This window comes from Microcebus murinus, chromosome 4, assembly GCF_040939455.1.
Source record: "Microcebus murinus isolate Inina chromosome 4, M.murinus_Inina_mat1.0, whole genome shotgun sequence".
Classification (NCBI taxonomy): domain Eukaryota; kingdom Metazoa; phylum Chordata; class Mammalia; order Primates; family Cheirogaleidae; genus Microcebus; species Microcebus murinus.
In genome coordinates this window covers 33,199,737-33,227,055 of record NC_134107.1, presented here as the reverse complement: position 1 = coordinate 33,227,055, position 27,319 = coordinate 33,199,737, and the positions used below count along the sequence as shown (strand labels likewise).

The 27,319-nt window shown below is 45.2% G+C and overlaps 1 pseudogene; it reads right to left on the bottom strand.

Moving 5' to 3' along the window:
• Positions 1–24,682, bottom strand: part of LOC142870535 (uncharacterized) — a 92,801-nt pseudogene extending 68,119 nt beyond the window's left edge.
• Between the last annotated feature and the right edge of the window lie 2,637 nt (positions 24,683–27,319).

The following is a 27,319-nucleotide window of genomic DNA, read 5'->3' as shown; positions in this document are numbered from 1 at the left end:
TCTCCTGACTTAAATGTAAATCTCATCCAAAACAACTTCACAGAAATATCAAGAATAATTTCTGACCAAATATCTGGGGACCAAGACCCAGCCAAACTGACATAAAATTAACCATCATGAGCAGGGAGGAGCAACAGAGCGGGTGTCATCTGAGTGTGTCCCCTGGGCCAAGACCCTGGAGGAAGTAAGACCTGCACAGCTTCTCTTCTCCACAGCATTTTCCTGCTTCCCCCAGAATCCCTGCTCCTATGAAACTGAGGAAATGTACAGATAAAGCATTCAGGATATTTGTTGGAAAAGAGAGCAGTCACATGGCAAAAGGTGATGGAAAAATATCTTAAAGATGGGAGATAGTGGAATGTGTGTCTACACTGGCAGGAATGATTCCACTGGAGAGGGGAGAGGGAGTAATTCAAGAGGAACAGGCAAGGCCAAAGGAACCACGGCTCCTAGAGGAGCCCTTCGTAGAATCACTGGACCTTAAGCTAGAAGGTGCTTCTGAGTCCTCACTCTTTCCACCCAGCAGAAGGTCAAGGTGAAACACCACAGGTAAGGCTACTCAGCGAGTTAATGGCACAACCAAGAACCCCGGTCTTAGCAATGACTTACTGTTCATTGAGCACTTACTATGTGCCTGGATGTACTGTACAGAAAAGGAAACTGGGGCTCAGAAAAATGAGTTGTCCAAAGTTACACAACCACCAGGGATTAGAGCTGGGATACAAGCCTGATAATGTCTGATTCAGAAATGTAAGCATTTATTCTCCATGCTAGATAGCCTTCTGGCCAAGGCACCCCATACTCTGCAAGTGCAAGTCACCAAGTCCCTGGAACTCCTCATCTATAGCTACTTGTGACCTTCTCAAAGAGAACCGAAATGTCCTAACCTCTTGGAAGGCAGCTCAGACAGCAGGTGACTCTGCCTGTATCTGTGACACACAGCCACCCAGCATCTCAAAGTAGGAGATAAGAGGAAGACCAGCTCCTTTGAAGTCTATCAAGAACACCACACAGACAACCGTGCACAGGCACGCGCACATGCGCACACACGCGACAGTGCTCACGAACAGCCGGCCCGGATTCTCGTGGCTCTGCAAGGAGAAGCGGCCCCCAGCAGGACATTCCACCATCACCTGCTAAAGACAAGCTGTTCAGCCCCCCGCACCGAGCCCCGGAGCCAGTATGCGATCAGACACAACGAAGCCTGCCTTCACTTCAGCAGCCAAATTGCCATCCAGAGAAAATCCTTCCCAGGACAACAGATTTCTTCGAGGAGAATATAAAAGGGTGGACAGGTGGTTTCCCATCGGAAGCGTCACCCATAACTTCCTCTCCAGACTCCAGGCTGCCTGGTCAGGCCTGGAGAGGAAAAGACATGCTGGCTCAAAATAGAGACGTGTTTTGGAAGCGCAAATGTAACTTTTGAGTTGTTCTGGCATTTTGTTTCAATAAATAAAGGAAATTTCATGAAGAAGGTAAATGATGATGATGATGAAGCTACTACTTATTAAGCATAATAATGATGATGATAGCTACAATTTATTGAGCACTTACCACACACTAGGAACTGTGCTTTACACGTTTTCTCTAATTTGACCTTTGTAACAGCTCTGTGGCAAGGATTCTATTCAAATCACCATTTTATAGCAGAGAAAATGGAGGCTCCAAAAGGCACATTCACTTCCCAAAGGACACCTAGCTAGTAAGTGCAATAGCCAGGATTTAAAGCTGAGTCTACCTGATTCCAAAGCCTGTGCCCCTAACCAGTGTGTGTGCGTGTGTGTATGTGTGCATGTGTGTGTGCATGTGTGTGTGTATGTGTGTGTGTGTGTGTGCGTGTGTATGTGTGTGTGTTTGTGTAGAGGACCTACCATGAAAAGTAATGCTCCCTGAGAAATGAACTCTCCAAGAAGCAAGAACTTCAGGACACAGATGGAAGCCAGACCCTCTCCTCTCTTTCTCTACTAACATGTCCACACGTTTGAGGGCATGCAAGTGAGTGCCCATGGCTCACGTGCGCTCAAAGGGCAAAGGGGGGGACCTTTTCAGACTTTCTCAGCTTTTTATCTTATTTATTTATTTTTATTTTGAGACAGAGTCTCACTTCGTTGTTCAGGCTAGAGAGTGAGTGCCATGGTGTCAGCCTACCTCACAGCAACCTCAAACTCCTGGGCTCAAGCGATCCTACTGCCTCAGCCTCCCGAGTAGCTGGGACTACAGGCATGCGCCACTATGCCAGGCTAATTTTTTATATGTATATCAGTTGGACAATTAATTTCTATTTATAGTAGAGACAGAGTCTCGCTCTTGCTCAGGCTGGTTTTGAACTCCTGACCTCGAGCAATCCGCCCGCCTCGGCCTCCCAGAGTGCTAGGATTACAGGCGTGAGCCACCGCGCCTAGTCTTTCTCAGTTTTTTACACATTAGTAAGACATGGGTTCCCCAGTGCCCTCCCCAACTCCCTTCGTGATACCCACCTCTGCCTCCTTTACTCCCCTTCCAGTGGCTTCCATCATACTTAGACCGAAATCCCAAGTCCTTCTCTTGGCCAGCAAGGCCCTGAATGATCTGGCTCTGGCTCTTGCCTCACCTTTTCTATTCCAAGTGCTCTCGTTCATGCCGCTCTCCTTACGCTGACCTGCCTAAGCATGTTCAGAGGCTTTGCCCTTGCTGTTCCCACTGCCTGGGAATGCCCTTCCTCAGGTTTTCACATGGGTCACTTTATTCAGGTACCTTTCCCAAATGCCACCTTATCAGAGAAGACGTTGATCACCCTCTCTCCAATGGCACCCCTCGGCCCCTCCACTGTCTAGCTGCTGAGCTTGCTTTATTAGTTCTCCATAGCTCTTACCACCACCGGATCTTTCATCGTGTCTTTATATGTTATTTTCTGTCCCGACAACTAGAGAAGGAGCTTCATGAGGGCAGGGACGTCCCCCTGGTGCTGGGTCTTAGCATGTATAATAGCGTCTCGCCACTGCAGATGCCCAATGAGTGTTGTCACATGCACGCACCAGTCCCCAGACTGTGTCCCTTACCCCATTTTATAATAGGAGAGTTCTTAGACCCAAATGAATTAAGCAGGAATTCTCAGAAAAGTGCCATTTTTTTCTTACCCACTTTCATAGTAAAAAGAAAAAAAAAAAAAAGAAAAGTGCCATTTTCTTCCTCTTCCCAATCCTGTCTGCTCTTGTGTTTAAGCAACATCACACCACTCACCCTAAGAAAAGCAAAACATCTCCAAGCCGATATTCTCAGGCTCACTAACTCCTGCTGTCGGAATGCGCCTGAGAGGCCATTGATCCAAGCACACTTCGCAGGTTAGGGAGAGAGGCCGGAGAGTTAAGCAGCTTGCCGAGGTACTGTAGCTGGTTAGGGACCCAACAAAGACTAAAATACAGGTGTTTTGCTTTTTATTCTGGTCTCTTATGAAGAATTAATTGTGTAACTTGTGAGAGGCACAAAGATGACAAATAATTTAGTCCTAGTCCTTAGCATGTCCTCCTGAGGTAGAAAAAGAATTGGGAGTTTTCAGGTTTTCCCATTTCCCATTTTCCAAATCTGTAATCTCTTCTGGTTCCCCACCCCAGACTCCTCAAATCTACTTGCACAGATTCTCAAACCCCCTAGCACAGAAACTAATGACTGCTCTAGAACTGAAGATTTGGCCCCGTGGTGCACAGATACAGCAATATCCAAGGAGCGATTGTCACGTAGAGACCAGTCGGTAAGTTCTATAGTTGGGAAAAGGGCGGGCAGTTCAGACCCAGGGTCCACGCTCTGATCTGGAAGGCAGAGGACACGATGGGCTGTGCTGGGGCCAACGTCGTTCCTGTTCCCACAGGGACACATCTCCAGTCTTACACCCAACAAGCTGTCCTGTTTATCTAATGTTTACTTGACTTCATCTACGTATGGTGGCAGAAAGAGAAAAGAAATGTCAAGAGCCCACGCCAGGCCCCAACAGGATGGCCTGGGCAGAACAAGGGAAAATGAATCCAGAACAACTGTAACATCTCAAACTAACCAAATAAGCAAGAAAAAAAAAGGAGGAGGGGGAGAGGGAAGAGGGGGAGAGGAAGAAAAGCAAAAAAGAAGGGGAGAAGGAGAAGGAGAAAGGATCCCTTGTCCAGAAAGTATAGTCAAAGAGTGCCTGACGGCTTTTCTCCATCCCAGTGTGGCAGAGCCTGGCAGGGCCGTCCCCCCAGTATCCATCCTCCCCGTCTGGACTCCCGGCTGCCCCACTACAGACTACGGTTCCAAGCCTCCCTCGCAGCTAGGACTCAATTCCAGGCAATGGGGTGTAAGTGAAATGTGCCGCTTAAGGAGCTTTCCCTGCTCTTCTTCCTTGCCCTCCCTGCAGGGGAAGCAGGATGGGATAGCACCTCAGTCACCTGCAGCCACACGGTGAGGGAAGCAGCCCAAGGACGGCAGAGCTGCAGGAAGGAAAGAGACTGGGGCGGCAACACTGCTGAGATCCTCAGGCAGCCGCGGCCCCTCTCCCCGGACTGTACGTGAGAGGGAAATAAAGCTCTCTCTTGTTTAAGCCACTGCATTAGGGAGTCTCCTGCTAGAGCAGCCTAGCCAACACCCTAGCTAATACTCTTGCTTTCTCCATTCAATACGTAAATTGTTTCCACTCTCCTGGAATCTCTGGCTTGCCCTGGCCACCTAACTGCACCCTCAGCAGAAGATTCGATCTTTTATTTCAGAGAGAAAAAAGAAGCCAGCAGATGGGAATGCTCTCAGCTTCCACCACCTAACTTTTTCAGGTGACCTCTGCATACACCTGTCCTTCCCCTGCTGTGACTCCACAGGACTGTCCCTCTTCTGCTCATGGCCAGGATTTCCATCTGGGCTTTGGGTCCCTTCCTGCCCCTCAGGGTACTCTCATTATCAATCATCCCTTCTCTTTTATAATTCACCCTCTCCCTCTTGACTGTGACCACAGCAGTATTTTAACATGCTCATGTCTTTCCCACCTTAATAAAAATATACTGAGACCTCCCTTGATCACAGTGTCCCTTACTCCCAATCTCTTAACCACTTCACAACATTGCTTGCTTGCTTGCTTTTTTTCTTTCTTCCTTTCTTTCTCTCTCTTTCTCTTTCTCTCTCTCTTTCTTTTTAGAAAGAGTCTCACTCTGTTGCCCCTGCTAGAGTGCAGTGGCATCATCATAGCTCACTGCAACCTTAAACTCCTGGGCTCAAGGGATCCTCCTGCCTCAGCCTCTTTAGTAGCTGGGACTACAGGCACATGCTACCATGCAGCTAATTTTCTCTATTTTTAGTAGAGACGGGTTCTTGCTATTGCTCAGACTGGTCTCAAACTCCTGACCTCAACAATCCTTCCGCTTCGGCCTCCCAGAACAACATTTCTTAAAAGAGCTATCTGTGCCATCTCTCTCTATTTTTTCAGTTTGCACTTGCTCTTCAGCCCCTTCCTGCAGGAGGTGTGCCCCAACACTGCACTGAAAGAGGCCTCATTGGTGTCTCCAACAACCTCCATGTCAAGAAAGCTAATTCTCATTGCCTGTGGCCTCACAGCACCGTTCACTCCTGCTCTCATTCCCTCCTTGAAATTGTCCCCGTGACCCTACTCCCTCCTAACTTTGCTCCCATCTCTCTTATAATACCCATCTCATTGAATTCTCAGAACAACCCTGTGACACCGTAGTGGGAAAATGAAACTCACCACTTGAATGTCAAGAGAAGCAACAACAAAGACAAACTTAGAGATCTACAGCAACGCAGACACCACACAGAGGAAACTATCCCAACGCCGACCCACAGAGCAAACTGGCCTTGTTCAGGTGGCGGCATTAGCTACTCATTCTCAAACCAGCTGTTCCCCTTCCCCAAGCCCAGGTCCTTCTGTTGCATGCCACAGAGTCATTAGGGATTGAGCTGTCCCCTTGAAGAGTCAGCTAGCAACAGCTGGAAAAGGGGGCCCTTTCATAGGGGAATGGGAATTTTATTAGGAAACCTCTAAAGATGGTTTCCAGGCCAATGAGCGGGGGAGAGGAAGGACCTGCAACTGGGAAAGGGGGACATTTGAGGCCACCAAAATTGCATCAGCAGGTGTCTGGCACTATTTGCACACTAGTGAGTATAGTAGTAATAACAGCAACGGCAGCTCAGCTTTGCTTAGCACTAGGTACTAGGCATTCTCCTAAGTGCTTTGCACAAGAATCCCTTAAGATTCGTCCCACCATTACCCTCATATTCACAGGAAACTGAGGCATAGGGAGACTAAGTCCTTTGCCTTACATGCCATGATTCCAACCCAGACAGTCCGCTCCAGAATTTGAACTTGGAACCATCATCCAACATAGCGAGAACAAAGATGTCCCCATTTCCCAGGGTGTCACATCCCTATCTGACTCCTCCCTCATAATGTAGAGCTCACAAGGAGCATATTAGAAATGCAATGAAACCTTAACCATTTTTCATCTGTATGCTCCCCTTTGCACAGAGGACTAAGGAAAACAGTTACGGAAGTGGAAAATAACAGAAGTACGTTACTTTTAGGCTGTTTCCCATTCATCTTTGCCATAGAAACTGCCCTTCCCAAAGTGGCTCTTTAGACTATTCTATGCTGGGACCTCTTGCCCCAACTTTGCATGTCTAAGCTGTTCAGGAGCCCAGGCACAGGGGATTGGGGACGGCGAGGTGGGGGGCGGGCAGCTAGTGTGATTACAAGTCCAGACCACTGGACCGCACAGCCTCAATGCCCCGATGACGGCCTGGGACACCATTGCCAAGGAGGCTGTTCCATGAAGCCAACCAGTGGATCTTTCTTTAAAAGTAAACCCCATGGGCTAATTGGTGGAATGAAATTCAATTTCTAATGGAAGTGAGGAAAAAGCAATTATATTTTCTGAGACTGTTGGTTATTTTAACATGACACAATCCAAGAGCACCATGCTCTTTGGATATTTTTTATTAAAGAAGTTCATGTGACAATTTTTGACGGCAGAAGCACACCTGAGCACACCAAGCATTCCTACCTTACAGAATTGACAGAATTCCTCACTGCCGCTGCCACAGTTGTGCAGTCAGCTGTTTTCTTCCTTATAACTCCTTTTGGTTATATTTGATTACATAGCCATAAAGTTCACCAAATGTGAACTCTGGGGGGATGTTTTTGGTGGTGGGGGGGGAGGAAGGAGCCCCTGCAGCATTCACTACAACCACCTCCCAAATCCTCGAAAACAGGAGGATTGTTGCCATGAGCCATGCTAAACAAGTCTGTTAAAGTAACACAAACCAATCCTGTTTCTTAAATCAAGATATCAGTGTTTCCCCGAAAATAAGACAGAGTCTTATATTTATTTTTCCTCAAGAAGTCACCCTAGGGCTTATTTTCAGGGAATGTGTTATTAAGTACGGTACAACAATCTACACTGATTCAAATATAGTTAAGTCATCTTCTTCTGGAACATCATCATAACTCTCCAAACCCCTAATTCCATCCTGAATTTCTTGCGACTCTATTTCCTTCAGAACCATTGGCCCCAGTCTCTCATGTTGAGCACTAGAGCTCTCATGGGGCAGATGAGAAGGGCTGCTCATTTTCTTTACAACTCCATGTCGAAATGCATGGGTTGTGCAGATAGGCTGCGTAGCCATGCCATCATTAGGTCTTATTTTTGGTGTAGGGCTTATATTGCACAAATGCTTAGAAATCCTACTAGGGCTTATTTTATAGGTAGGTCTTATTTTCGGGGAAACACGGTAGGTTATCCCTGCAGGGCACCTCTGCAAACCGTCTGGGGAATAAATGCCTCTTACCCTTTGCTGCTGGCACTGAAACACACAAAAGGCAGAAATTTCCACTGCAGTGAAGAGGGACTTAGTTGAGGTCTCTTGAGAAATATGGCTAGAGAGGACTCAGAAAATTTTGGCTGCTTTAGAGCACCTGTGGAATGTACCTTTATAAGGAACACAGAGGCTCTGGAATAACAGGGGCCTTTAGTCTCCCTAACTGCACACTATCATAATCACTATTGCTTTATGGCTTTTGATGTACCGCGCATTTCTATACCCCCTCTGTAGTATGCAAAGAACGTATGGATTTGCTGGGGGTTGGGGGGAACAAGAGGGGCCTTGTCCCAGTGCTTCTTCCTCCTGCACCAGCTTAGTCAGGCCACCCCAGTGCTAATGCTGAGACGAGTGCCTCCCTCGGCACCCTCACTCACACTCACCCTGCCCTAGTAGAAGGTATGATCCTAGATGCTGGAGTTCAACAGTCCTACTTTGAAATATCTCCTCTGCCACTCAGCCTGGCATGACCCCCCACCCCTCCACTGCAGTTTCATTATCATAAAATGCAAGCTATGGCTACATTACCTTACAGGGGTGTTGTGATGATTAAAACATATAATATATGTGTCTTAATCAGGATTTTTAGTTGCAATCTACAGAAATGAACTCTGGCTAATTTAGGAAGAGAAAGGACTTATTAAAGGATTTTGAAGAGCCTACAGATCTCCAGAAGGGCTGGAGGAATAACACCCCAAATCACATCACAGAGCACCTGAAGAGACCTCTGCCAAGCCAGGGCCACTATCCCCAGACACACTCTGGTCACTGGCACCAGGGCAATGGTCACAGCTGCCCCCACAAGTGGGATGTGGCTGCCACAGGCCCACCACCCTCGCCAGAATAGATTCTGCTCAGTCTCCACCTCAACCCATCAGCAGCCACTGCTCCACAGCCTGGGACAGGTGTGTTGGCAAAGCCTGGGGCTCCTACCTGCATCCTACCTGCAAAGGAAGCTGGGAAAACGAATTCTCTGGTACATTCCACTTCTACACCATGAGTATTGGTGTGGAGGAGGATCCTGAAGAGGCAGGAAGTGTGTTCAGCTATTGACAGGCACGAAGAATGACTAACATTCACTAAACAAATAAAATATTTATTCCTGTACCTTATGGGTTATCCTTCACCATGTACCTTAGCTTACCAAGCCTGTGTTGTACACATGTTTCAACACCATGCTGGAAAGATATTCATGACCACTCCCCAACTTGGCCCCCGCAACAGAACTTCCCACCCACAAAAACTGCCTGTCCCCACATCCCAGTCTCTTTTTATTCCTCTCCCCAGGGAAACTAAGAGTGATCTGATAAATCCATGGTGAATATGGATGACTGAAAATGGGCGAGTCAGGGTCTGACTTTTCCTAAATCTTCCTATTTCACAGGATATTCCAGAAGCCTCGGAGCTTCCACCCAAAGGGATTTCAAGCTGCTATGAAATTTACCTTGGGGGGGGGTTGGGTCAGCAAGGAGGTCTTTTGACTGAGACAACTGCTATTTAATAAATAACCTTGGATAAAACAATATCACCAAGTCCCTAACAACGACCCTACACCTTTGAGCAGAACTTAATGGGCTTCTACACACTTTATCCCACCCAATCTTCCCCCAAAGCCCCTGTGATCTTCAGGGTAAGTGTTACCATCTTCATCTGGTAAATGAGATGCCCAGAAAGGCTTCAGGAACTTGTCCAGGGACTAAATTTAGTAAATAGAAGTAGGACTACACCCAGTTTCCTGACCCCTAAACAAGTGTTCTTTGCTTTCTATGATTCCTGGCTGCCTTCTTCAGATGAAGAAAAGTCTCAGTGGGATCAGTGACTAAGGGAACAAAGGAAGCCAGGAGAAAGTGAGGAAGTGCCTGGGAGGCTGGCAGGGGAGAATAAACAGCCCCGGGCTGATCCCGCTCTTGGAGCGCATCCTATTTGCCATGATTTAACTGAATGTTTTCAAATGGGCTCTGATTCCAAAACATTTACATTCACCAGAAGGACTGAATATAATTACTTCCTTTTTGTCTCAAAAATTGCAAAAATTAGGGGATGTTCAACAACCCCAGAAGGAATTCAGGAGCGGAGGTGAGAACGGGGGAAGGGGGCCCAATCTGCAAAACCAGCATGAGCCTTTTTAGCCACAGCAATGGGGAAAGCCTGCCATCTCCAGCTCCGTGATTAAAGCAACTGCAAATTAGTTTCAGCAAAGGTCTTTCCCCTTAAATTGAAAAGCACCGTGTAATGGAATTTCATAGGCGCTGCTTTGGAAATGACTTCATACCTCACTCTGTTCAGAGCTGAGAGGTGGCCACATGCCATGAATCATAAGAGGCTGAGGCTCTCGTGGGGCTGCTGAACCATCCTCTGACTTCCACATCTAGAAATTCACAGACACCTCACCCCCATCCCTTAACCTGGGGATTTTATTCCACTCAGAGCACTGGAGTCCCCAGCCCAGACTAGTCACCTGCAAACCATGCTTTGTACCGCAGTCAGGCTCCTAGGGGTTGCTAGCTGCTAACGGATTGCCCAGGTACATGCATTTTAAATAAAAGGCTTTAAATGGCTATGAGATTTGGGGCATCCAGTTAGATTTCCAATAGAAATGATGAAGTCAAGCTGACAACGATGTATACTGAATGACACGCTGTTTATACTGACCACCTTAGCTTTCTCGCGGGCACTCTTAGTGACTATGGGACTCATCATTCCAAATTGTTGCAGCTTTTCAGCAAATCAAACAGGTTGCATTTCAGTGTCAAGCCGGATTGACTAATATTTCCAGACAGCCCAGATGATTCATCCATGTATGGAAGGAGAATGTATTAGCACCTGCTCTGTGCCAGACACCATGCCAGGCCCTGGGTGACAGCAGTGAGCGGGACTGAGTCATGGCTCCCACGGAGCTTTCGATCAAATGATGGAGCCAGGTAATACGATGAATGTAAAATCGCAATTATGATAATGCTACACTAGTGAGGGTTCCTGAGAGAGCCCAGAGGAGGGGAATTAGACCTGTCAGGGCATCTGGAAGACAGCCCTGAGGAAGTGAGCCCTGAGCTGAAACTAAAAGGTAAGGAAGAGCTGACCAAACACAGAGAGAAGGGCAGACACTGAGGCCGAGGATACAACATAGGCAAAGAAAGCCCTACAGCAGGCGTCTTCAAACTACGGCCCGCGGGTCACATGCGGGTGTTTTTGCCCATTTGTTTTTTTACTTCAAAATAAGATATGTGCAGTGTGCATAGGAATTTGTTCATAGTTTTTTTTTAAACTATAGTCTGGCCCTCCAACGGTCTGAGGGACAGTGAACTGGCCCCCTGTTTAAAAAGTTTGAGGACCCCTGCCCTACAGGAACAGCTTCGGGGTGAGGACAGGGCTCCTGGACAGTAAGCTTAGTGCAGAAGCGAGGCTGGGGAAGGGCCAGATCCTGTGGGGCCTCGTGGGAGTTTTATCTTTCTTTGAAATGCAAAGCACATGCCATGGAAAAGCTGCAGGTGGGGGTGAGGGTGGAAAGGTGGTCTCATCCGATAGGAAAATGTCTCTGGCTGCAGCACGGAAGTCACATTGGAGCAGAGGGACCATTATCTGTTTCCCAAAAACCCATTAAGGAAAGTAGGTGTTTATAGCCTTGCCTGCCCTGGCAGTGACCTGCCACACCCAGCATGACAAGGGCAATGGCACAGCCAACTCACGCATGCAGGGCGCCAGCCTCCTACTCCAAAGCTCTTTCCCCTACAGCATCACCTACTAGTAGTATAATTTGCAAGGTGTGATGTTGTCACCTGAGCAGCAAGTCGGTAAGCCTAGCAGCACCACCTTCAGCCCTCTGGGAACCGCCCGTGGACACAGGCAACAGCACTGATGGTAACTCCAGTACTGGGCTCGGCAGCACCCACCTGGTGGCCTCTTTCCAACTCTCTCTGTCTACATACACTCTGCCTATGAGAGGAGTTCAATTATGTGCTCTTAAAAACAATAATAATAATTTTAAATTTGAACCTCCGGTTACTATGTGCTTATGTATTGGTGATGAGAAACACAGCAGGTTACCCAATGGACCAAACTGTCTGAACACATTCCAAGAACTAGGCCTCAACTTCTATGGTGATTTATTGACTTACGAGTTAAAGTGCATTGTGCTCATTTTGTTACTTCACATTTGCTGATCATTTAAATATCTACCTAAGGTATGAGTATTAATTTTTAAACTGATATCAATATGTTTTTGTATTTATCATGACCCTGTTGAAACTACGACACACAGATACAGCACACCCAGAGACCTGCCCCTTCCCCTCTGCCCAATCCACCAGGGGCTCACGTCCCCACCAACCCTTTGCTTCAGTTAAAAATTCAATTAGCCAATGTGGTGGCACCCGCCTGTAATCCCAGCTCCTCAGGAGGCTGAGGCCAGAGGATTGCTGGAGCCCAGGAGTTTGAGGTTGTTGTGAGCTATGATGACGCCACTGTACTCTTTCCCCGGCCACAGAGCAACGGTCTAAAAAAAAAAAAAAAAAAAAAAAAAAAAAATTCATCATTATGTTACCCAGAAGGGGGTGCTCATGAGCTCAGCAGCAGCCTTGAGCCACATCAGCATGGATTTGATTATTTTGTTAAAAATCAGGGCTAGGCAAGAGAGGTGATCCTTGACAGGGAGACAAAGGAAGGTGGAGAGACAAAAAGGCAGGCCCCTGTGTACCCACAGTGCCAACCAGCCTTGAAGGCCTCAGGTGCCAGTAAAGGGAGGTACCAAATCTCAAGTTGTGGTGCATCCTGGGCTTGTCCTTGGCTTATCAGTGTGGCAGGGAATGGCACATGTTCAACAATCTCCCTTTCCTTTTCCTCCAGGGAACACGGAGGAAAAGGAATCGACACGACATTCCAGCCTCCCCTTCAGTGAGGTGAGGCCATGTGACTTGTGCCCAGCAGATCAAGTGAAGAGGCAATGGATGTCTGGCCCTGGCCCTTAAGTCTGTGGTCCCCAATCCCCGGGCCACAGCCTGGTCGCCATTCTCAGCCTGTTAGGAACCAGACCACACATCGCTGCCTGAGCTGCATCGGCACCACCCCCATTCTATGGAGAAATTGTCTTCCATGAAACTAGTCCCTGGTGCCAAAAAGGCTGGGGACCACTGCCTTAAGTCACGAGGCCCATGAGACAACACGGTGAATAAGGTCAAGGACACAGTGGATGTTTCAGAGCTCTCTCTCTCTTAATGACCCGAGACGGCACCTTTGCAGAGAAACTTAGCAACTGAGCCCAAGAGCACAACAGGAAGCCAGCACCTGTCCAAGAGAAACACAAGGACAGCTTTTATCCTCTTTCCTTCACCCTCTTTTGTGTGACAGGGACAGCTGACAGTACTCAGTAAGGTCCTTTTAGTGTATGGGCCGGTCTTGCTGTGACTAATAAGATGATAGGTTGTATATATCCTCTTTATGGTTGTCCATTATATCACCCTAACATAAAGTAATTTAATTTCAGTGGGATAATTAGGGTATTTCTAATCTGATAGTCTGAATGAAATGAGGTTCTCAGAGGGAGATTTGTGTATCAGGAGACTGGTGACCTCTGGCCCCAATTTTCACACAGTGTATTAATGTGACAGCCCGACTTCCCAGGCACGCTGCTGTATCCGATATTCCTGAGCCTGCGGGTTATAGAGCACAACCGCAAATGCGATTGCTCTATTGATAATGAGATTTCCTTGGACTCAAGGAGAAGGATCACGCTATTTTAACGGAGGCCTTCAGACTGACGGGGTATCCATACGTTGCCTTGAGTCCTCAGATGCAAACACCCCAAAGAGGAGTGTGGCCCTGTGTGGGGTCTTGGAGCTGCAGCTCCGCAGGAGAAATAAGGACTAAGACCTGAGAGGTGTCTGCCTGGCTGGACAGCTCTGAGACCCCCCAGCAGGGACAACCTTGCCCTGGCTGAGGGCCACAGGAAGACAGCCTGGCTCTCGCTTGCTCCCTTGGGGAGGCTGCAGGAAGAATCTGTTCACTAAGTTTGAGACGGAAGGACAGGGACAGAGACACTACCGGACAAAAGAAGCAATAGAACTGGCACAGGTCAGACCAGCTTTCTGAGCAAACAGGGGAGCAAATGACCTCCAGCCTGTTCCCCTGCTCCCCTGTCCCCAAACATGCCCCCAGGGCAGACCCAGCTCACCTCTGTCCTCCACGCTGGCCCCAGACCTTCCCATTACAGCCACTCTTTAATACTAGTCAGTGGAAGCAGGATGCAGGCGCTTCAAAAAATCTGCTATTCAAAACACTCCCCATCATTCATCCATCCACTGAGTGTCTACATGTGCCTAGCGCTGGTCAGGTACAAAACAGACAAAGCCTATTTCCAGGATCCTTCTATTCTTTTGGTTTTATTGCTCAAGACTTCTTGGTAAATTTCTTTTAAATTCCTCTTAGAATTTAATGTGAGAAAGAAAGAAAAGTATTTCTTTGGGAAAAAAATACTGTTTTCTTCTATCAGATAATGAGAATTACGCAGCTCATCTTGTTCCCCTTGTTTTCTTGGGTGCCAGGAAGCTCAGAGATTAATGTCATGCTCAATTGTGATAACAGCATTAGGTTACTGTTTTGTGTCTTTTTCCTTCTTATTTTCTATTTTCTTATTTGTCAATTTTTAGTGAAAAGGCTTTATTTAAATGCATAATATTTGGCAAGGCATTTTCAAGTTCAATTTGAGAAGAGTATTTTATTTTTATTTTTTAAAATAGTATTTTATTTATAAAAAGAGTATTTTATTTTTTAAAATAAGCAAAGTCAGAAGCATTGGCTTACAAAAGGCCACTGTTAATCCTTCAGTAGTATTTCCCATTATTAACTAACATTTGCTCAGCACACGGCCTGGGTCCTTTTCTAAGCAAGTTGTATCTCACAACAGCCCTCTGAGGTAAGTACTACTACTATCCGCACTTTAACAATGAGGGAATAAGGCCACAAAGAAGCTAAATAGTTTGCCTAAGATTACACATATGGGAAGGAGCAGAACCAGGATTAAACCCTGGGCAGTCTGGCACCAAAGACAGCCTTTTTTTTTTTTTTTTTTTTTTGAGATAGAGTCTTCCTCTGTAGCCCAGGCTAGAGTGCAGCGGCATTATCATAGCTCACTACAACCTCAAACTCCTGGGCTCAAGCAATCCTCCTGCCTCAGCCTTCCAAGTAGCTGAGACTACAGACAGGCATGTGCCATGATGCCTGGCTAATTTTTTCTATTTTTAGTACAGTCAGGGTCTTGCTCTTGGTCAGGCTGGTCTTGAACTCCTGAGCTCAAGCGCTCCTCCCACCATGGCCTTGCAGAGTGCTAGAATTACAGGTGTGAGCCACTGTGCCCAGCCTGCCCTTTTAACCACTGCTTCTCAGCAGATGCAACATACTGTGCCAGCAAATGACAATGCATGTGACATGTGTTGGGGGCCTCTTCTAAGCTGCCTGACACTTCTGAACCCCCCTGTATACTCCAGCGTTGGCTCAGCAGCCAGCCTAGGCAGGTAAGACCTGCCACAGCACCTGGCCACAGCACTATGAAGAATCTTTTGCTTTCTGTCTGGGAGTGTCTCATCTCAGTCTCATGGGAGATTTGCAGGAATCTGCTTGATGATTCTGACATTTCACACACTTAGGAGACAGAGAGGGAGTTAACACCACACTAAGCGGCCAGTGGAGGATGGTTCCAGTAGTAGATGCTCCCCATTTCTGTCCTCTGGGCAGACAATTCTGAAGCCCATTCCACCCGGCTCCTCAATGGAATTTAGCCCCTGGGGCCCACACTGTCCATCACTTTAGTACCATCACCCCACTCTTGTTCTTTGGGATCAATGCACAAACTACATGCATGCAAGATCTCAGCTCTGCTTTGAGGGAAATCAAGGCTAAGACACTACAGTTCCTAGCTTGAGGAGTTCAGACTAGGGTGACATGCCATTCTAAGAGCAAAAACTCAGTAACAATGTACAAGAATTTATGATCAATTAGCCAGAAGACTGACTGAAGCTATAAAAATACAAGAGTTCAGAGACGGTGGAAAAAGTAGGAAACGACAATAAAGTTTTATTGGAACATGGCCACACATTTAATTATATATTGTCCGTGGTTGCTTTTCTACTTTAATAGAGTTGAGTAGTTGCAACAGGGACCTATGGCCCACAAAGCCCAAACTATTAATATGTACTATCTGGCTGTTTACTGAAAAAGTCTGTGAACTGCTAATACAGAAAATCCGGAATCCTATGGAAAATAGAGGATGGACACAAATCTCATTGGAGGGGTGGTGGCTGGGATAGTCAGAAAAAGGTAGGAGGAGTCAGGCTGTTGAAGAACAGGAGCGGGAGGATTACAGACAGAGGCAATAGCTTAACTGAGGGCACAGATGTGAGCACAGCGTGCTGCCTGGGAGGGGCCACAGGTAGTTGACAACTGCAGAAGAAGGAACTGCGGCAACAGTGATGGAACACGAGCCTCCAGGCAGAGATTTCCTTCTGTCTCTGTTGCTGGGTTATTCCTCTCATCATAGGATATTTCCTTCAGTAGCCAAAGATGCTATAAATAAAGAGTAACCCCAGAGCCTGGTGTGTCCCTTCTACTGAGAGACTTTACGTCAAGTTGGTCAGATTTATGTCCTTCTGATAAGCGGTGGGAGCCACTGCTCCTGAAACAGCCCTCTTCGCATCTGGGCATTCCTGACATTAAAGACTCACCCCTCCGCCTGCCTTGGGATATGCCAGCTCCTGTCTTCTGCTCCTGCTGCTGCTAAATCAGCCACAGCCAAGTTGTCACCATCATGGTCAGATCCACTGGGTGGTCTGATGATGTCTGTCCTGCAGGCCTGCATGTGTGGTTTCCTGGCATGAGCATCCAGTAACGTGTGACAGAACAATCATGGGAGACTGAGACCTGCCACGTGGCCCTAGGAGATGGTGGTAGAGGGGGGACCTGGCACGGTCTGATTGTGAGTTACTTTGTTTAGTTCTTTCAAGGAACACTCACTGAAGACAAAATACATGCTAGGCAAGGTAATACACTCAGGATATATAAATGATTAAGGCACTGTTCTGCCCTCAAGGGGCTCACAGTCTAATGCAGGGGAGGGAGGGGACATGTAAAGTAGCCCCACACTCCAAGGGGTAAATGCTGCCCAGCCTATGGCTCCCTGAATCAAGCGACGGGGTGAGGAAAGGAACAGCTCTTCCTGTGGGAAACTCAGGGAAGGCTTCAAGGGAGAGAGGATGCTCAGAGAGCTTCCCCAGAAGGCCCTGGGGGCGATGCAGTCCAGGCACGTGCAGAGCCGAGAAGCTGAGAAGCACACGTCTCACCTGGGGAGATGCTCAGAGTGACGGTTTGCTCACCTGAGAATTACCAGACTTCACACACATCTGTCTGATTTTCAAAGAACTCCAGGGTGCTCAAATGCCTTAAGCTGAAACACATTTTGGGATCTCAAGGGGCGCCAGGTTCATTACCACAAACATCAGTTGCTACTGAACTGATAGATGAGGAAATAACAGTTAGCAGAGCTTTCTGGTTGATGGATTTCAGATAAACCCATTTTTACTGTGCCCATATGTAGATGAAACCAAGAAAGTGGATCTAAACATCTGCACTAGGCCAGGCTACCCCCTCCCAGGTAAGCAGGCCAGCACCCACGCTCTGCAAGCTTTGGCTTTCTCTGGAGCTTGGCACCATGCTGAGCAAACTGACACCTGTCAAGGAGCACACGGGCTTCTCCAGGGCAGGTTTCTTGTTTTCTGCACGTGAATACTACACATTGCTTTAGCACATGATGCTAACGCTCCAGAATTCAGTATCAAGTGTTGCTCCCCCTCTAGATTTCCCCAAAGACTTGTTGACTAGCTCCAGGGGGAGTGGGGATGTGACCCAGCATATGACACAGGAATAGTACTAATTCTATAATGGCCATCATTCTTTGATTGCTTACCATGTGCCAGGTACTGTGTTAAGGGATTTATTAATACGAACATTATTCCAGTTAGCCCTCACAAGAAAAGACTCATTCACTCTTTTAAACAAATGAGGAAACTGAGGCAAAGAAAGGATAAGGAACTTGGGTCACACAATTAGTGACAGAGCAGGGAACAGAAGACTTGTCTGTCTGGTTCCAGCCTATGCTCTTTAACTACTAAGCAGAGCTGCTTCCTACAGATAAAGCAAGCAGATTTGCTTGTATTTATTTAAGGAAGACTTGCTGTTTGCTGCCAAGTGAAAAGAAAATGTAAACCTAATCTTGCTTTTCACTTGAAAAAAAATAAAAACAAGCAGATATTAATTAAATCAGTAACAGTCTACTTACGGACCCTCCTTCCAAAGTACCACATTGGGGTACCGAGGTGAAGAGGGACCTAAAATAAACCTGTCATGGGCCACCCTGGAGTGGCTGTGGGTGGTGGCAGGCCTAGAGAGTCTGGAAGAGCCACTAGTTCAGCAACATAAGACAAACGTATGCTCCTTCTTCCAGTGCCTGGAGAGCACCCACCAGGGACACTACGAGTAGCTGCAGCAGAGAAAGGGTTGTGACACAAGACAGCCTCCCTTCACAGGCAGGTCATTTGCCTGCTTGCTCTCAGCCCCCATCCTGCCCTTCCATGCTCTGCTTTTATTTTAGGGGTACTAGGATCCTCATATACTCCCCTGTAGCTGACTTCTGATTTAGTTCTAGCAGTAGGAAGCGTTGGGGGGCGTTTGGGAGGCAGGATGAGGGGACAAAAGGACTCTTCCTTCTTCCAGCTCGGTCAGCAATCCTCCAGCAGTAGTCAGCCATGGGCTCCAGCTTCCTACAGCTCGTGACCACTCCCTGCATCCCAGCCCCAGCACTTCCCGTCCCCTCCTCATTCCCAGCACTGGCATGGCACAGCCCTTCCCTCCAGAATTCCACCACCCTCCAGGCTCCCATTCTCTATAATTCTGGGCTCTAGAAATATTACTTCCTCTCTGTTGTTCCCCCAATCCTGAAAGTAAGATTTTCTGCAGTTACTAATCTCTGCATTATATTATTGTCCCCTTTTTGCTCTGAGTCCTTCTAACACCTGTGTTGCCAAATCCCTGTGTTAAATTCCTTCCATTTGAAAGACCTGGAGAGGCTTCTGTTTTCCTGACTGGACCCCAAATGACAGGCTCTATGTGTTTATATCCATAATTATTAGAAAAGTTATTTCCAGGACTTTCACTGATTCCTCCTCACCATCCTGATTTTCCTACCTTGAGCATACTTTCCCTAGCTTCAGTCCTACCTAGTAATAAAGTCTATAGTTTACTGATCACTTATTATTAATATGTACTTTGCAAACAACATTACTCTTTTTAAGAGTAATGATAATTTATCCTGCCTAACACAGGGAGTGCAAGACAATATTTTAAATATATTAATTGAAAATCCTAAGGCTGAGGTCACACAGTTGTTAAAGGGAGCAAGTCTGAATCAGAACGGAGGCACCTCTGACACCAGCCAACACTCTTCACTTTCCTGCATCCTCTCTCCTCTCTCATCTCCTTGTGCAAAGGCCGGGTCTAGGCTCTTTGATCTGTGCTTTCCTACCTCTTTTCTTGTCTCTCATTCCTTTCTCTCTTTCTATTACCTGAATAAAATGTCTACCTTTTAAAAGAGGCCCCCTACTTCCTGCCTTCAAAGAGACTAAGTTCTGACTACTTGGTTCCTGAAGATGGGAGTTCTTTTCTACTCGCTCAGACCTCTCTAGTAGTCTGGCTTATCCCAGTAACTCAGCCACTTCCCATGGTCCTTTTTCTCATTGGCTCAGTGCACTCCCCTTAGTTCTCCCCTCTCCCCCTTACAGATCTTTCTCCACGTGGTCTAGCATTCTGCCATTTGCATGGCAGGGAGATCTGGTGCCAACTCCCCTCGGATGGAAGTGCAGGCCCTGAGAGGTAAAATATGAGAGGATATTAAAAGCTTAGTAAACATCCTAAGGGAATCTGCTTTAATGATTATTTAGGCGCAAACTACAGTGACAACATCAATGGCTGACATGCAAATACATACACAGTCTAGGATATTCCAAAACAGTCTCATCTCCCAAGAAGCTTTAAGATTTCCCTAACAACACTCGTTTATACTCTCAACTGGTTTGGTGAACTATTTTTTAATAAGCAATGTGGAGGTAAAATTCAATCCCAAAGATAGAGAACATAGTTTGTAGAACAAAGTGATAACGCCAAGCTGCTGGCATTGAGATGCCCATTTTAATTGTTTCAGATTTAGCAATCAAGGCTAAGACGGAAATGGAGGAAACCAACATTGATTTCTTTTTAAAAGAAAGAAGAACAGTTAACATGAATTAAATGTGTGCATGTTGCCAAGCACTGTGCTCAGAGCTTCCTGTGCCTTATCTCATTTAATCCTTGTAACGACCCTCTGAGGATGATTCTAGTATTATTACTGTCTCCATGTTACAGATGAGGCAACTGAGTCTTCAGCAGATTAAGAAACTGGCTCCCCAGGCATGGCTGGAGGAGGCAGGTGTCACCTGACAATTTCCCCACCGGGGCTGCACCCTTAGCCACCACGCCACCTGTCTCCCCTTGCTGGCCAGTCCCCAGTTCCCGCCTGGCACATCTTTTTTCTCAGCAGTTTGGCCCTGAATACACTTCAGGATAAGTTCCTCGGTTGTGATAAACAGGGCCCACGCTCTCTGACAGCTGTTCCCCGCTCTTCATCATCATCTGAAACAATCAGTAAGCATTAGAGAGTACTTTTCCCTTTACAAAGGTGATAATTAGATAACAAGCTGAGATTAAAGTAATTACAGTTAGACAGCTGGCGAGGCAGCACAGTCATGTTGAAATATTGTTGGTACTTCAGCATCTGGTTCTAATAACAGCATAGGCTAAAGGATTTTACATTAATTACAGAACATAATTTAATATAAACATATTTAATTACAATTGATGAGCGATAAACTGTTCAAGAATGACTTAACCCCTTCGGCGTGTCAAAGTGATGGGAACTTTGGGAGGGCAGCGGCCTGTTCCGCTGAGTTCTCGCCCTCCCCCGCCGCGTCCTGCCCACCTCCCTGGTGCCCTCTCCTGGAGGAAGCCGCCTCAAAGAAGGAATGTTCTAGGCGAGGATGCTGCTCGTTGATAATCCCAAGGGTGTTTGGCACGTGTACGGTGCTGACCACCCTTAGAAGGCCAGGAGAAAAGTAGGCTACAGGGTGCCCCGGGCTGGGACAAATCTCTGTGGCCTGAACAGCTGCTCTTCCTCTCATTGGCGCGCTCCAGTGGAATGAGGCAATTTCCCCACTCCCCGTCTGGCCTTCCCACCTTCTCACACCCTTGTGGGGTGCCGCTTTGCTTCTGCCAGTCCAAGAGCAACCTATAAAACAAGCCTTAGATCTCTTAGAAACAGTTTAAAGGTAAATCCATTTTCCTTAGCACTCTGGGAGGCCGAGGTGGACGGATCGCTCAAGGTCAGGAGTTCGAAACCAGCCTGAGCAAGTTCTTTCTACTAAAAATAGAAAGAAATTAATTGGCCAACTAAAAATATATAGAAAAAATTAGCCAGGCATAGTGGCACATGCCTGTAGTTCCAGCTACTCCGGAGGCTGAGGCAGCAGGATCGCTTGAGCCCAGGAGTTTGAGGTTGCTGTGAGCTAAGCTGATGCCACGGCACCCTGGCCCAGGCAACAGAGTGAGACTCTGACTCAAAAAAAAAGGTAAATACATTTTCTTTACGAAATCATGACTAGAAGGTCCTTGGGCACAATAGTCAAAAGTGTTTCCACAGCTTAAGAGTCCATGTGTAATAACCGAAAACTTCTATCTGAGACAGGACATTATTCTGCCAGGAATTCTTCCTTACATGCTGCCAACTCTACCTGCACCCCCAAAACTGGCAGAAGCTGACCTTGGGTGAGGCAGTTTATAACAAATTAGGACCATATAGACACAATCTCCACCAGATAAAGGATTCAACCATTATTAACTGCACATTATCTTTCCAGAAGCCTTTTTATAAATGGGAGACAATCAAAAGCCACTAAAGCCAACACCACTAGGTCTCAATTGTATTGAGGTAACTCAAGAGTCAACCCAAAAAGGGTACCAGGCTGACCCTTTCTAAGAAAGAGTGGGTAGCTCTGAGCGAGCTGGAAAATTCACTGCCATGTTTCTCTGTGAAAAATGATGGGAAATTACAAATAACCTCAGATACAGTTTTTACCTACTGCTGCAGATTTCAAAGTATAAAGCATACCTTCTTCTTCTAAAAGCACAAATGAAGATTGAAAAAGACAGTTTATTATTCATAAGTAAGCAAGTACAACCTACTTCTAGAGGAATTACTGGAAGTTATAAGTAAAGTAAAATTAGTGTAAAGATTCAGGACCACATAGCACATGTGAGAAACAGGCACTGTCAAAATGAAAGTTGTTTTATACATATCTTTTAGAAAAAAGAAGAAATTTAAATTGCCTAACATAGCGAATCTGCAATCTGAGTGAGAACTAAAAGGTACTTATTGCAGATTAAGCAAGCCTACGGAAAGCGCAGAGGGACAGGAAAGGAAAGTAACCAATAAAGCATTTGTTATTTAAAAAGTTACCAGTGTTGCTCAAATTTAAAACTTGTGTGTGCTAGGGGACACTAGCAAAAAAGTGAAAAGATAACCCGTAGAATGAGAGAAAATATTTACAAATCATATATATGATAAGGGTCTGGTATCCAGAATATATAAGCAACTCTTACATGTCAACAATAAAAAGATAAATAACCCAATTAAAAAATAGGTAAAGGATTTGAATAGATGTTTTTCCAAAGAAGATATACCAAAGTCCAAAGTCCAACATGGAAAGATACTCAACAGCATTAGTCATCAGGGAAGTTTGGTTGACAAACCAAAACCAGAATGAGATGTCATTTCATGGACACTCAGGATAGCTATAATCAAATAGATAATAACAAGTGTCAATGAGGATGTGGAGAAATCAGAGCCCCCCTACACTGCTAGTGAGAATACAAATGGCACGGCCACTGGAAAACAGTTTGACAGTTCCTCAAAAAGTTGAACAGTTACCATATGACCTAGCAATTCCATTCTAGGTATATACCCAAAAGAATTGAAAACATGTCCACACAAAAACTTGTACACAAAATGTTCACAGCAGCATTATTCGTAACAGCCAAAAAGTAGAAATAATCCCAAAGTCCATGAACTGAATAAACAAAATGTGGCATATTCATACAATGGAATATTATTCACTCACACAAAGGTTGATACTTGCTACAACATGGATGAACCCTGAAAACATCATGCTAAGTGGAAGAAGCCAGACACAAAAGACTATTACGTTTAATGATTCCATTGACACGAAATGTCCAGAATAGGCAAATCCATAGAGACAGAAATTAGATTAGTAGTTGCCAGAGGAGGGGGAGAGAGGACAACTGAAAGTGACCACTAACAGGTACAGTGTTTTTTTGGGGGGATGATAGAAATGTTCTGGAATTAGTGGTGATGGTTGTTCAACATTGTGAATATACTAAAAACCACTGAATTGTATACTTCAAAATGGTTAAAATACTGAACTGTATGTTATAATTTTATCTCAAAAAAAAAAAAAGCTACTAATATGGCTAACTAGAGCTTAACTCCACTAGAGAAACCTGGGAGCCCATGTAAAGTCTGCACCTCAGAATTATCTCAAGCAAGAGCAGAGGAAGTTGGGGTATCAATACACAACTCCTGTCAGCCAGTAATTGAAGACTGCTTCTTGGGGCATTAATTCTTGGCACTTCCAGCCTGCCTGCAAAAGGGGCTCTGGTGGTCAGAGAAAGCCCTTCAGCAAAGTGCTGGCAGTTGGGAGTCAGGCCAGTGTGCCCCTAAAGGGTAAAGGCAAAAAATTTCAGGCAGTGCACTGACAACCTCTGCTACCCTCTTATAGCATTGTCTTAGGATTAAACAAGAAAACCTATGTAAAATGCGTCATAGTGCTAGACAGAGAAAGCTATTGATAAATGTGAGTTATTTTTACAGAAGATTCTATAAGGTTACACAGTTTGGTCAAAACTGCACAGCTAATGCAAGGTGGAGCTAGGATTTACACAGATCTCTATATGATACAATCTTACATAGAGAGAATTATATTGACCAAATATACACCAAGCAATCTCGCAAACATACGATCAGATGGCAATCATGTCGCCACTGCATTCAGAGGATGTAATAAACATCTTTACATCTGCACGCTCTCCTCCCCCTCATGAGCCCGCTGTGGGGGAAGCAGCTGCTTTTCTCCCGAAAAAGCCTCGAGGGTTGATGTTCATGTCTGCTCAAGTTGCACAGGGTCTGAACATTATGTGGTTTGCTGTGTAGGGGCTTGAGATTCAAAGCCTACACATTTGCTGACAATTTAGTGCAAAGGACCAAGATATATGAACACCTGAGACTGCGGGAGCAACAGGGCGACCCATTCCTCACTCACAGGTCAGCTCTCCTGTTCTGCTCTGGAATACTCTGGCGCTCAGTCGGCTCAACAGCAGAGCCACACTAGCCGAGGCACACGGGGGAATCTCTTCCCAGGACGCTCTACAGGAACTCACAACGGAGGCTGCACCCAAAAGCCAAAGGGAGGGTGTGGGGCGACAGACCCAAGCCTACCTGATGAGGTAGTGGCTGATAACAGTGTCGGAAGTAGCTGTAGTACACGGCATTGTTCACGTGGCTGTACTGGTCATTGTCCTGCCACCTCGTCTGGATAGGCAAGAAGTACCCATAGGCCTCCTGGTGCAGATGACCATCCTCAACTCGCTGGTTCTTTGGTGATGTAACCAAGGAACAGGCATTCCTAGGAAACCGCCTCAACACCCAAGAGGTCATATCATTACTGACTCTGCTTTGAAGAGAGTACCTTCAATACAAAATGCAACAGTGGATGAGAACATTCTTCAGAAATCATGATTTTAGCTTTACAAAGGCAACTGCATTAAATTTTGGCTACTGGTTTCAAAAGGAAATTACATTTTTTTCCCTAAGAAACAAGTCTTCCCTTATAATTCAAGTCTTTTTCACAAATATATATGTATATATTTTTTAAAGGACTCCTTACTGAACAGGTATTGGTACAGACTGCCAGGAAGAGGTGAAGGCTTTGTTTGAGTCTGACTAGTGGGCATTTAAAGTATGTTTGTGTGGAGGTCTTCTATTCCACAAAGTATTTTCAAGGAGAGTACTGTTTTTGATGAAATATAAAATTACTAGGAGTATAAAGATAGAGCTTAGGCAACCAAGCATAAAATAAAATGTTTGCCAGAAAACATTTTCAACTGGGCCTACCAACTCTAAGTGTTTTTTTAAAGTATATTAATTTTTTTAGAACAAACATCATTCCTACAGAAATTTTTAAAAATATGGATAAACACGAGAAAATTCAACAACTAAACGATACCCACTATTAACACTTCCACGTGCCATTATTCTAGTCTTATGTATCTGTGAATACATTTTGAAATGGGATTACACTGTATGTGTTGTTTTATAATCTCTTGCACTTAACAATAGATCACCAATATGTTTAAATATTCTTCAACATCATTTCCAACTTTGAATTCCATTATATTCCACTGCAATGAAGCAACACAATTTATCAAATCCCTTATTGTTGCATATTTAGGATTTTGATGCCAGTTTTGGTCACGGGATAGAAATTTTTACAAATAAATCTCCCCACATATTCATGATTATTTTCTTAGAATAAATTTCTAGAAGCAGAATTGCTGGGTCAAAAGGGAAATGAAATGTTAAGGCTTTTGATATAAATGAATGCCCTCCAGAAAGGTGGTACCAATTTCTCCCTTCCCCACCAGTGTATGAGCAAGCCAATTTCCCTGTCAATTTTAAAATGCTTCATCAATTTGACTGTTTTCTCATTTCCATACAAATTTAATAAAATGTGCTAAGTGGAAAGATGACGGCTGCTACTGGCTATGATGGAATAACTAGTATCAAATTAACTCCTCTGTTTGAGAACAACTATAAAAGGTAGATAAAAATGTAAAAGAAGAGCTGTTGGAAGGTATCAGGAAATAATTGAGGCACCAGGACTCTACAGAGGCTTCGACCCTGGGGACAGAGTGACTCACTGAGGTGAGCTTTGCATTTGCCCCCTGCTCTTTCTCATGGGGCATTTGCAAATTCACTGTATGGGAAGTAAAGGCTGAAGACACAGCAGCAACCTATAGCTAGTGATGCTCTTGTTGTGCTGGAAAAAGGCACAAAAACTGAAAGGCCAACATCCTGGAGGGCAGTGAGCTGCAGAGAAAGGAGCCTAATACAACTTTGCCTCAAGGCGTCTGTGGACTCCTAAACTGCACCTGCTTTGACTAGGACAGAGAAACCAACAGAAAGCAGCTGCTGTGAGGCTAAATATCTAAGAAAATAGGAATCCCATAATGCTCAGGGTACAAATATTAGCTTTCAGGGCTGCCGAGGAGGAAGGCAAAAACCCCAGACTTTCAGTTGGGATCTAACGAGGGCTACTCCTTTACAGTGAGGAGAACCTTAAACGGACCAGCCCTGAGCAACATGATCTGCCCAAATCACCTGTCAGCCAGTAGAACACTAAATTATCTCCAGAGGAAAATACTGTCTCCAGAGCCGCTGGGACATTTTATAAACAAAGTCTGGTATTCAATCAAAAACTACAAGGCCTACCAGGAAATGGGTACAAATTTGATCAAAACCCAAAAGAATTTTTTTTAAAAAAAGACAATAAAAACAGTCCCACAGATTTAGACTTAGACTTTAAAATAACTATGATTAACATGCATCACAAATACAGGGCTAATATCCATTCCCAATACATAAGGAGCTCTAAAATTGAGGGAGAGAGATCAAAATGACAATAGAAAAATAAGCAAAAATGACAAGCAGACAATTCACAAAGAAAGATTTCATATGCTCTTTAAACATATAAAAAGATGGACATCACTCATAATAAGAGAAATGCAAATTATTAATATAACTATGCTGAGATACCATTTTTCAATTATCGGATTGGTAAAAATTACAAAACTTGACAGCACATTCTCTTGATAGGGCCATGAGGAAAGAGACACTCTCATAGACTGTTGGTAGAAATGTCCCCAACATTACGGGATATCTGACAATATCTAACAAAATCACAAGTTTATCAACTCACATGTAAGAATGTACCTTGGAGATATAGCCTCAACAATACAAAAATACCTATGGACAAGGTACATCACTGGTTGTAATGAAAAATACTGGAAAAAAAACAAACAATACATAGCAGACTGGACGAATAAACTAGGGCACAGTCACACAATGGAGCACTAAGCAGCTGTAGATAAAAACTAAAGAAGATGCAATATGGAGAGACTTCCAGGAGGTATCTGTTGCCAACCAAAAAAATAAAAGTGTAAAAAAGCATAGATAGTATGCTACTTTTGTGTAAGAAAGAAATGGAAATCATATAAATGTATTTATTTATATTTA